This window comes from Panicum virgatum, chromosome 8K (genome assembly GCF_016808335.1).
Source record: "Panicum virgatum strain AP13 chromosome 8K, P.virgatum_v5, whole genome shotgun sequence".
Lineage (NCBI taxonomy): Eukaryota > Viridiplantae > Streptophyta > Magnoliopsida > Poales > Poaceae > Panicum > Panicum virgatum.
In genome coordinates, this window is record NC_053143.1 from 55,130,466 (window position 1) to 55,141,700 (window position 11,235).

Here is an 11,235-nt window from a genome sequence, read left to right on the forward strand (position 1 = left end):
CGAGACTTCACCAGCATCAAGGTGGTTATTGATAGGTATATCTCTGAGTTACCACATTTGCAATCTTCTCATTTGGAGCCTGTCACCTATTTAATTTGTAGCTAACAACATCCATAACGCCTAATGCAGTGCTTTCTCCACCTTTCGAACCGAGCACTATTTTCCAAAAACCAAGTTGACGCATGTGACCGATTTTCCAGTATATCTCTAACCTCCTGCATGCTAAGTTTTCATGATTTCACTAAATAATATATTTGTCCTAACAGTATATATCATCTTGAGCAGTGCATGCAACAAGGACCTGGAAATGAATGCGGGTTCTATGTTGCATACCACATGATCCGCCTTGCTGCAAGTTTCAAAAACCTTAAAGGAGCAAAAGTAATCCTTTGTCAAATATATCTCTGACCACTTGCTGCATCAACATATATATATTTGTCGTACAAGCACTCATCATTTGACTGTCACTTTTTGCTAGGACGTGCGGGGTCATCCGGACAAGCAATTGAACAACAAGCAGCTCTCGGCTATTAGAGAAAGGCTTGCCTCCTTCTTGCTTGTAGATGTCATAAGCCACAAAGGTGACTTCCACTATCGCAGCTGAACTGATTTCTTTCATGGACGTACTCTCGATTCATGTGATTATTGTATATGTGTACTGTTAATTTGTAGTGCAGAGATACAATATATAGTTTGTCATGTACAGTTAGTGGTTGTTTCTTATGTAAGCTTTGTGAGATATCAATTGAGATCTATTCTGTGTGTTTGCTGGATCAACAAGAAGGCTACCAAATTCGATGCAGCCAGGAAACAAATATCAGCTTGCAGGGGTCAAGTTCTAAGGTGACGGGCAACAATCAAATCCGTCACTTCTGTATACTCACCAAGTGACGGCGTAGTAAAGCACAACCCGTCACTTATCTAGAATCGTAGGTGACGGGAGTCGTGATCTAACCGTCACATGTGTTGGACAAAGGTGACGGTCGTAGACCTCATACGGGGGGCCTGGTCACCGAAAAAGGTGACGGTGCTAAACTGAAGCCTGTCACCTTCTACATGCTGATAAGTGACGGGTTTTGTTAAAGACCCGTCACCTAGAGTAGACAAAGGTGACGGTCGAAGACCTCACACGGGAGGCCTGGTCACCAAGAATGGTGACGGTTGTATACTGATATCCGTCACCTTTTCGTCTCTGTTCTAAATAGTGACGATGTAGGAGTGACGGGCGCGATGTCCGTCACTATAGGGAGATGACGCCCGTCACTATAGGCCTTTTCCTATGTAGTGCTAGTCAAGAAAAAAAAATACTTGAACGGTAACCGCTCAAGATGCAAGCGGCGCGGGCCTCTATGCCAACTCAATGGGCCAGACAGCGCCGCTAAATGAAATTAGTCCCACATCCAAACACTTCACCGGAGTGGGCCTCGTGCGGGTAACCCGCACAGCCCACTTAGTTGTCGCCCTCCCAAATCCCACTTAATCTTGACAAGCGATTACATGTTAGACTTTTTGATTAGACTTAGTGCCTACCGACACCACCGGATACATCCTTTCACTTCCTGTCATCCCCTCTTTTACATTTCTGCATTTCATAATTGCATCATATGTGTGCCTTTACTTTCTTAGAGTAGCATAGCTAGGATTGGCTATCAGTTGCAAAACCTATTTTTAGATATGGGTTTCCCACTAGACGAACTGTAGTTGCACATCATCTAGATAGCATGATATAGTTTATATTTTGTGCAATTTAGTTGGAGCTATAGGTTAAGATTTTTAGATTGCCTACTTCACCATCTCCCTTAGGCTACGAGCAACGATTCCTTTCTATTTGTTTGAGCCCTTTGGTTTGATACATCCATGTTCCTCTGATCTTATTCTTATCATTAGGTGAACCATCCAATGCATATATGCCCACAATGGTTTACTATATCGAGATAAAGTATAGTTAGTGGAGTGATGGTTGATGCTTCAGCTTTAGTGACGATATAAATGTATATAGATCGTGACTTGACCTCGCCAACCACGCATGGTTTGTCCTAGTAATAAAGAAAACAAAATGTTTATAGTAACTAAAAGTCCCGCCACCTTGATTCAATGGATGGAAGATGCCCTGCCTCAGTAATCGTACAATACAACGGCTATATTCAATAATCTATCTCAGGCAAGGAATATTTAAGTGCCTATTCATTTTGGAATTGTACGGTATAGCTGGCCACGTTAATACAGTATTCCTCCGTCCCATCCTCTCAGAGTCTAGTCAATGCTTATCTGCTACTGCTCCACTGGCATGCCACCTATAGCTGTCGCACGGTCGTCGATGGACGAACGGTGCAGATCTTGGTAATGCTGAGTCTGCATTAAATCATCAACTAATCAGTTGGGTTGGGGGGGGGGGGGGTCCTTTTTCCCAATCCACCCAGGCGACACTACCAACCGCTTGCTGCGCACAATCTCAACCCAAGCAACCTGCGCGACACCTTGTAAAGCCATGGAGGTTAGCATTGAGCACCCTGCTCCCCAAGCTCCGTCAGGTGCTCCAAGGTGAGTACAACCTGCAGAAGGCCACCAAGAAGGACATTGAGTTGATCTCAAGGGAATTTGAGGGCATCCAAGCCGCCCTCCGCAATGTCGACGAGGTGCCACGAGAAGAGCTCAAAGAGCAGGTCGGGACCTGGACGCACGACGTGAGGAAGGTGTCCTACGACATGGAGGACATCGTTGACAATTTCATGGTGCGCGTCCAGGGTACTGAGCCCCCGAGCAGAAGAAGCACCAAGAGGTTCGTTACGAAGATGCTAAAAATGTTGAGCAAGGTCTGAAAGGGATCGGGTGATCTAGCCTACGAGGAGGATCGGGTGCTACAAACTATCTAGAAGTACAACTACGGTTCACCTTAGTTTGAAACTCTCATCCCAAAAGAGTTTTGCAACTTATATCCAATTCTAGCAAGATACTACACTAAGAAAGTAAAAGCACACAAGTTCCAATATGAAATGCGGAAGCTTAAAGGGAGAGATGAGAGGAAGCGAACTCTCGACACGAGGATTTATCCCGTGGTTCGGTTTGCCACAAAGGCGCCCCTACATCCACGTTGTTGAAGTACCCACTAAGAGTATCGCTTCCCGGCAATCAAGTCTCTTCCGTGAACACAATCACGATCACCTTGATCCCGATCTTCACTAAGTGAGATTGCCCACGAAGGAGGGGTCTCCGTCCCCCGCACAATATCGTCGACACTGCTCCACACCAAGCCGGAGGGTCGTTGACTTGCCGGCGAGCCACCAAAGCTCCAAGGAGGCCAGCGCACCGAGATACAACTTTAGTTCACTCTAGAACCATAGCACAAGAATCTAAACCTTCCCAAGAATAGCCGAAGATAGAAGATAGAAGCAATATGGCAACTTGAGTGCGATGGGGCATACCAGAGAGACGGAGCAGGAGCTTCGGCTGTATTGACAGCACCCTCGGGCACACAACTGAAGTACACAGTAAGACTTGATTTCAATGGATGCACAAACAATGTCACAGAGTACGAAGGCCTTCTCTTGGGTCTTCGCAAAGCAAGAGTGCTGGGCGCGCGAAGATTAACGATCAGGTTTGATTAAGAGTTGATCACAGGCCAAATAAACAAGTCAAATAGGGCTCTCAAGCCAGAATTGGCGAAGTACCTGGCAACAGTGCGAAGCATGGAGAAATACTTCCTCGGATTTAGTATCCACAGTTTCTCTAGAACAAAGAATAAGCAAGCCGATCAACTGGCGAAGGCAGTAGCACAGTTCGATCCATTACCGCCAGATGTGTTCTTCGAAACTTTAAAGCAGGCCTCCGTCAATTGTGTCGAAGAACCAGCCAAATCCATCAATGCCATAACCAGCGAAGACTGGAGGGCCGCCATAATGGCCTACCTTCGCGGACACTTCGTCCCGGAGGATGAGAAGGAAGAAAAGAGAATGGCGCTTCGGACCAGGAATTACAGAATCATAGGTGAAGAGTTATACCGAGGGGGAGTCTGCGCACCACTCCTAAAGTGCATCTCACGAGAAGAAGGTAAACAGCTGCTTGAAGAGATACATGCAGGAATGTGTTCTTCGCACATCGCAACGAGGGCCCTGGTCGGCAAAGCTTTCCGTGAAGGATTTTATTGGCCCTCGGCGGTGGCGGACACTCACAATGTGGTTCGCACATGTCCAAATTGCCAGAGGCATGCCCCATACAGCAAAATCCCACCCGACGAGGTGCAGCTACTTCCTCAGGTATGGCCCCTCGCACGGTGGGGCATTGATATTGTTGGATCATTGCCTACAGCTCCAGGAAACTACAAGTACGCTGTTGTGGCGGTAGAGTACTTCTCCAAATGGGTCGAGGCCAAAGCACTCAGGGACATCACAGCAGGAGCCCTACAAAAATTCTTTTGGCAGAACATCGTCTGTCGCTTCGGGGTCCCGAAGGAGGTTACAGTGGACAATGGCAAGCAGTTTGACTGCGCAACTTTCTAGGAGTTCACCACTCAACTTGGCACCAACTTACGCCTCGCGTCGGTCTACCACCCGTAGTCCAACGGCACGGTGGAAAGGGCCAACAGTATCATCTTCGCAGGCATCAAGAAAAACATCACTGAGCTGCCGAAGGGGAAATGGGTGGATGAACTGCCGAGGGTCATATGGTCTCATAACACAACAGAGTCCAGGACCACGAAGTTCACCCCGTTCAAGCTACTATATGGCGAAGAAGCCGTAACACCCGAGGAAATCAAACTCAAATCATGGAGAACAGCCGAAGGGGCAGAAAACGCCGAAGAAGACATCAAACCCTCAATCGACACAATCGAAGCTGGCAAGATTCAAGCAGCAATCAACTTGGGAAAATACCAAGAAGAAACGCGAAGGTGTAAGAATAAGAAAGTGAAGCCCAGAGACATCAAAGAGGGGAACTTGGCGCTTCAAAGAATACCGAAGGCCAAGCAAAAGGGCAAGATGCACAGCAAGTGGGAAGGCCCATTTATCGTCGCATCTATGGCAAGGCCAGAGGCCTGCAGGCTCCGCACGCTAGAAGGCACCGAAGACCCTTATTCATGGAACAAGGATATGCTATAGAAGTACTACGTGTAGGAAGTGTGTAAAAGCCACCGGAGGGAAATAACCGAAGGGGCTTGTAGGGCAAATTTTTTCTTTTTGCATCTTTCCTTTTTTCTCATGTGTAAATCCGCACAATGTACCGAAGGGCCCGTACTCTTTTCCTCACGGGGGAAGCTTTCGAGTGTCCACTTGGGCGCCGAAGGTGTGAGGTTTTTAACGAGTCGGAACCCTATGTAACCCCTTGTGAAATATAAACAAAGCCCTCACAAAAGAGTCTCGAAGGAACAGGCACACTGCAAAGGCGCCGAAGCGTCTCTCCCTCTTCGTCAAGGCGAAGAGGGGAGTCATCGGCACGAAGTACAAGCCATAACACTTGAAAGAAGTAAGCACGAGGCGCAATCCCAATCAGGGGCTTCGCTCCTCTTAGCTTCACTTCCAAAGAAACTAACAAAAATCCCTAACAAAGTACTTACGTGCGAAAGCCTAAGGCGGAAAGTCCTGTCGCGCGAAAGCCGAAGGCACGGCGCGACCTCTACGGCTAAAGAGCCGAAGAACACTATGAAAGTCCTTATGAGCAACGCTGCAGGCAAGGCGTGCATAGTTAAAACAAGAGGCTGGAGGGGCTAAAACCCCCCTCACAGTCATCCTCCCCACCAGTCGAGCGAAGGGGGGGTGGCACTTCGCAAAACAGATACACGCACAACGCCGGTGACGATGAACGAACCAAAATTCTTTTGCGACCTCGCCCGCACAAAGGGGGGTGGCGCTTCGCAATAGTACATCCATGTACAGCCGGAAGACAAACGGAAAACCGGCATACATCCATTACAAACAAGAAACTTTGATTACGTCTATTACATTGTTACAATAAGGCACCTCGCGAAAAAGCGAGAAGACCAATAAGTTACATTGTTACATCCGAGTTTTCTTCCTCGAAGACCATGCAGTCCACCTCAGATATAACTTTGTGGACCGCAGCATCCATTATTTCTTCGGCTGTCCGTCGAAGAAACGTCTCGAAGTCATCGCCTGAAATCGAGGGCAACGCAAATTAACATGAATTCTCGTCGAAGGCTCTTCATCCACCGGCTCCGGTTTCGGTTCACGGAGACCGGCGGGAGCGCTATACGGCCTATCGGTATCGAGAATCCGTTTTATTTGCGACGAAGCGCGTGGTCAACAAGGATCTTCGTGTGTTTTTCTGGATCACGCTGAAATTCAGCAAAAAAATGCTTCGTATCGGCGTTCCGAAGCTCGTAAACGCGCACCCTATCTGCCAAAAATTCTTCAAATGAAACTGAAGGGTAACGAATATGGAACTTCGCCTAGGACGCACCAGTGACATAGAAATTCTCTCGCTTCAGCTGGTGAGGCAGCACGCCTTCGGTCACCCGCGCAGGGGAAAACGCAGGGTCCTGCGCAGGCACCGAAGGTGTTAGTTTCCAAAAAATCATAATTACAACACAAAAGTGGACTGTCAATCGACCACGGCCCTCACACCTCGCCAGCTGCAGGATGAGAAGAGTCCCCCGTGGTTTGGTCTTCGGCCGCCGGGGCTCGGTCGGTGGCCCCACAACCGCCACCGGCATTTCCTCCCTCGCCGCCCACTCCCTCGCTGCCATCATCGCCAGAAGGCAGCGTAGCGCCTCCGCCAGCGTGGTCGCCACCACCTTCAGCATTAGCAGTTGGAGCTTCGGCAAGGATGGACTCTGCAACAGCGTCGGCTTTGGCTTGAAGCTAAAAAACACGAAATTCTCACAGATGTTAAGATGCATTTCAGGGCGAAGAAAAGGCGCATCAAAAAGAAGACAAAATTACCTGGGCCTTCATTCGTTCAACTTCGCGGTCCATGAAATTTTTGGCAATGTTCTTCGCAAGAGCGGGCAGCGCCTCTGGGCGAACTGCATCTTCTCCGGGCTAGGGAAAACCTTCATCGCTGAGGCAACAGAGCTGGGCTTTCGTCACAGTGTTGGCGCTGGTAGCTTCAGAAGGGAACAAGCTGTACACCGAAGCATTTAGCGTGCGAACGGCGACAACAGCACTTATATCCTCGTTGAAATGAGCCCTAGCGTCCAGCATAGCAATACATGCTCGGAGCCACTTGAAGAAGTCGTCCACCCCGATGGTGTCCCCCGAAGATACATCTGGAGCATCAAGCCCGTACTTCTTCAGGATGTCCGAAAGCTCTTTCATAAGCTTGGTCGCCCCAGCCCTCACCGACGCCTTGAAGGAATGGAAATGTTTGTGCATAAGAGCCCGCCATTTTTCGGCGTCGACGACGAGCAACTTCGCGGCCTTCGCTGAATCCTCCATCTTCACCGCCCGGTCAGCTGCCGCTAGCGGCTCCGTGGTGAGGGTCGTCTTCTCTTTGGAAGATTTGTCGAGGCGCCGTTGCAGTGCTTCTTTTTATTCCTCCAGAGCAATCACCTTCGCCTCCAGATCTGCGATGGCAGCCCTTGAGGTCTCTTCGGCCGCCAACTGTCGAGCGGCACAGTGCGCAGCCACGAAGGCCTTCAGCGATAAATCTTGCGCACTCTCCAGCATGTTCGTCAGTCCACTCGCCATCAAGTCTTTTCCCATTAGAGGGAAGCAAAATGAGCCACCCGCCTCCGCCAGTAGTTCACGCTCACAGTCTCGGCTCTCAAAATGAAGGGACTTGACGATCTTGCCGCCAAGTCACACGGCCGTGGGCTTCGCTCCGAGCTTCGTGGCAACAGCTTCGGGGTCAGCATTGCGGATGAAGAAGCTGTTGATGTCCGACGTGCTGCTTGACTCTTCGCCAACACTCCCTTTCGTCCCAGAGCTGGACGCAGTGTTCTGCTCAGGCAACTTCTCGGCATCTTTGCCGGAGGTAGAGACTTGGGGCGGCGCAGACGAGTGACGGGGGGAGTCGACGATGATGTTCACCTCCTCGTCGCCTTCCTCGTCATCGCTCTCCGGAGCGATGCTAAACTCAAGGTCCAGGTTCGGAGGGACCGCCCTCAAGGGTGGCGCCTCTTTAGGAACAGCGATGGGTGGCGCCTCGGCAGCCGCACGGTTGCTGTCTTCGCTCCCATCGTCTTCAGAGTCCCCCTTGCTTTGCAAGGGAGATTGATGCAAGATGGCGTCGATGAGCCGGCCTCTCTTCTTTGGCTCTACGGATGAAGATGCCCATTTCCGTTTTGCCTTTTCCAGAGCATTCACCTTCTCCAGGCCGCCCTGGCCCTCAGCAAGCTTCAACTCGGCCACCCGCTAAGGAGCGGAGAGGCCCAACGCGTGGAACACCCGGTTCCGTCGAGCACAGCTAAGATGACCGACAAGGGCTTTGTACTCATCCCTCGAGACCAACCCGACCATCTCGTCGGCCCGGCTCTCGATAACAATAGGGTCCACCCCTGCATCGCCAAAGAGGCACAAAGTGTAAGCAAAAGAGCAAAGCGTACACCTCCATAACAAGAGCTTAAGCATGAAAACTCACGGTCGGTCCGAAGGCTAAAGACAGTCGCGAAATTAGGTACTGGAATACCTTCGATCAAGCGGTCCTAGGCCAACCAGCTGGAGATGTCCCAGCCGACCTTGACGGGAAAGCAGCCGCACGCGACGAACTCTTCGATGATGTCGCGCGTGCTGAAGGTCTTCGATAGTTTCCGCAGCAGGGCGATAAGAGCCTCATCTTCGGCTCGGACATGACAGGCGGCTTTCGGCACATCGCTAAGAGCAGCAATGCGATCGACGACGAGGGGATGGGACGTCACCTTGTGATAGAACCAATAGGATGACCAATCGTTGGCCCACTTGTTCTTGCTTGCGAGGACTGGACTCGGAAGGTTCTTGTGAAAGGCGAAGGTATAACAGCCATATTGGGGAATGGCTGATATCTCCGCACCTCCGGTTGATTGCACAGAAATCTTCTTCGGTTGATAATGCACCCTGAAGGCTCGAGCGAAGCCCTCGGTGCTTAGAGAAAGGCGGCAGGTCTTCGCCAGCCACATATACAGATTCAGCTGCACGATCGAAGTAGGTGTCATCTGATGCAAGTACACCTTGAACAGACGAAAGATGTCCACCACCACGGGGTCCAAGGGCATTCGAAGGCCGGCGGTGAACAAGTCACGGAAGACAATCACTTCGTCGGTGCGGGGATGAGCAACAGTCTCAGTCATCAGAGGAGCGCGGACATCATCAGCAGAGACGAAGCCTCGACGAGCCAAGTCATCGAGGAGGGACGGAGTCATTTTCGACAAGCCGAGTACGGTGGTCGTCAGACCTCCCGATTGATTCTTCTTCGGACCCATCTCCGAAGATCCAGATTGTTCCGAGGCCGCCACTGTTGAAGTGTATTACCAAAAGAGTTCGAACAAAAATGAGCTCCGATAGAACCTCCGCGAGATGACAAACGAGGAGGCTGGAAAGCAAAGGCAACGTGAAGTAGCATTGCGCAGTCGTGATGCCGCTATTTAAAGGGGGCGTGGGGGGGGGGGGTCGGGCGCGAGACCCAGCACGCGCGGCGCCACGAAGTGGAAAGACGGCAGCGCCCCGCGCTACGCGTCTAAGATTAGAGAACCAAGGGGCAATTTTGTCTTTTCAAAGCATAACATTTTTAATTCGATAATTTGAGCACAAACTAATGGTTTAATTCTGAAATCTTGTTCCCTCAGCGAAAGTATAATATTTTTTACAGGGGAACACGGACTGTGCTTCGCCGGACACCATCGCGGCGCCCAGCCCAAAGGGTGGCGCTTCGGGGCGCTGAAGGCGCCCACAGGGTCGAAGCCGCGCCCCTCCCGAAGATCGGGCCGAGGCTCCGAGGGGCTACTATTGGGGACACCACCTTCGGATTGGACGCCGAAGATTCGCGAAGACCAGACGGCGTATGAAGCCATCTTCGCTGGTCTTCGGGTCGTAACCCGTAGACTCGCGAGGGCCGGTCAATGGGAGCGTCACGGCGGAGTAAGCAACGAACCACGTAGCCCTCGCTCGTCTTCGGGTCGAAATCCGAAGATGAGCGAAGACCGGGCGATGCGAGAATCGGCGAGGAGTAAGCGACAGGCCACGTGGTCCTCGTCGAGAAGGCCGAAGAGGACTATCTGGAGTTCTGGGCCTGTCTGAACTTAGGCGCACTCAACTTGTATTAGGGAAATTACGTGTACGTCCAGGAATATTCCAGGAATATGGCCGTTGTAAGGGTGTAGAAGAGTAATTGTACATGGGAGGTGTAACGCCATCTATAAATACCCCCGGTAATGTTCATTGATGGGGGACATTGAATAGAGAGAGAATATTCACTGCTTGAATTGTGTGTTTGTACATTACTGTTGTAGTGTCCGTCCGTTCCGGAGACACTCTCCACCAACAGACCTTTAGCGTGTTTTCTAATAGTGAGGGCTTCAATTTATGTGATTAATTTGATGTTTAGACACTGGTTTAGAACTTTAGACAATGGAATATTGCGATAATATCATGTTATCTTATAAATCATATCATATTCACTATGTTTGGGCAAATTTTTATTTTGCATATTTTTTATACAAGTAATGAGAAATCTATATTATATTAACAAATAATGAATCACTTGTTCCACCAATGAACCACCGGTTGGACGAGCTAGTGAACCAGTAGCCTGACCAGTTCCATCTCCGATCCAGCTTTTCATTACTATATGCTTGCTAGGTCAGGTTGGACTTTTTTGAGCCAACCATGATCAGATCTAAATGGGACCACAGTTGAAATAAAATAAGAAAGCAGACGGTGCTTTCTTTAAAAGCAAGATGGTAATCTGTTTTTCAATTAGAGCAAGTATTATGGTGGACTAAAAGCAGGCTGAATGATGAGGTGGAGAAGAGAGAAGAGGAGAGAGAGATGGAGTGGGCTATAAGCTTATAGCCAGCTTTGACACAAGAACTAAGAAAATTTGTGAGATAAACAAGTGGGCCATATATGAATGGTGGAAAGCTAAATCACTATACAAGTGGGCTGAAAGATGAACTACAAAAAGTCTTGCAGCTAGCAATAGGCTAAATTATAAGCCTTCCTCCTCAAAAGAAGAAGAAAGCAGACGATCTTCGTGGGGACCTCACGTGGTTGTTGCATTGGGACACCACAAGCATATGCTGTCAAGCAACTTTGTGTGATTGGACACCAAAAATAATATGCTGTCAAGCGCAGGACAGTGCTCCGGGCT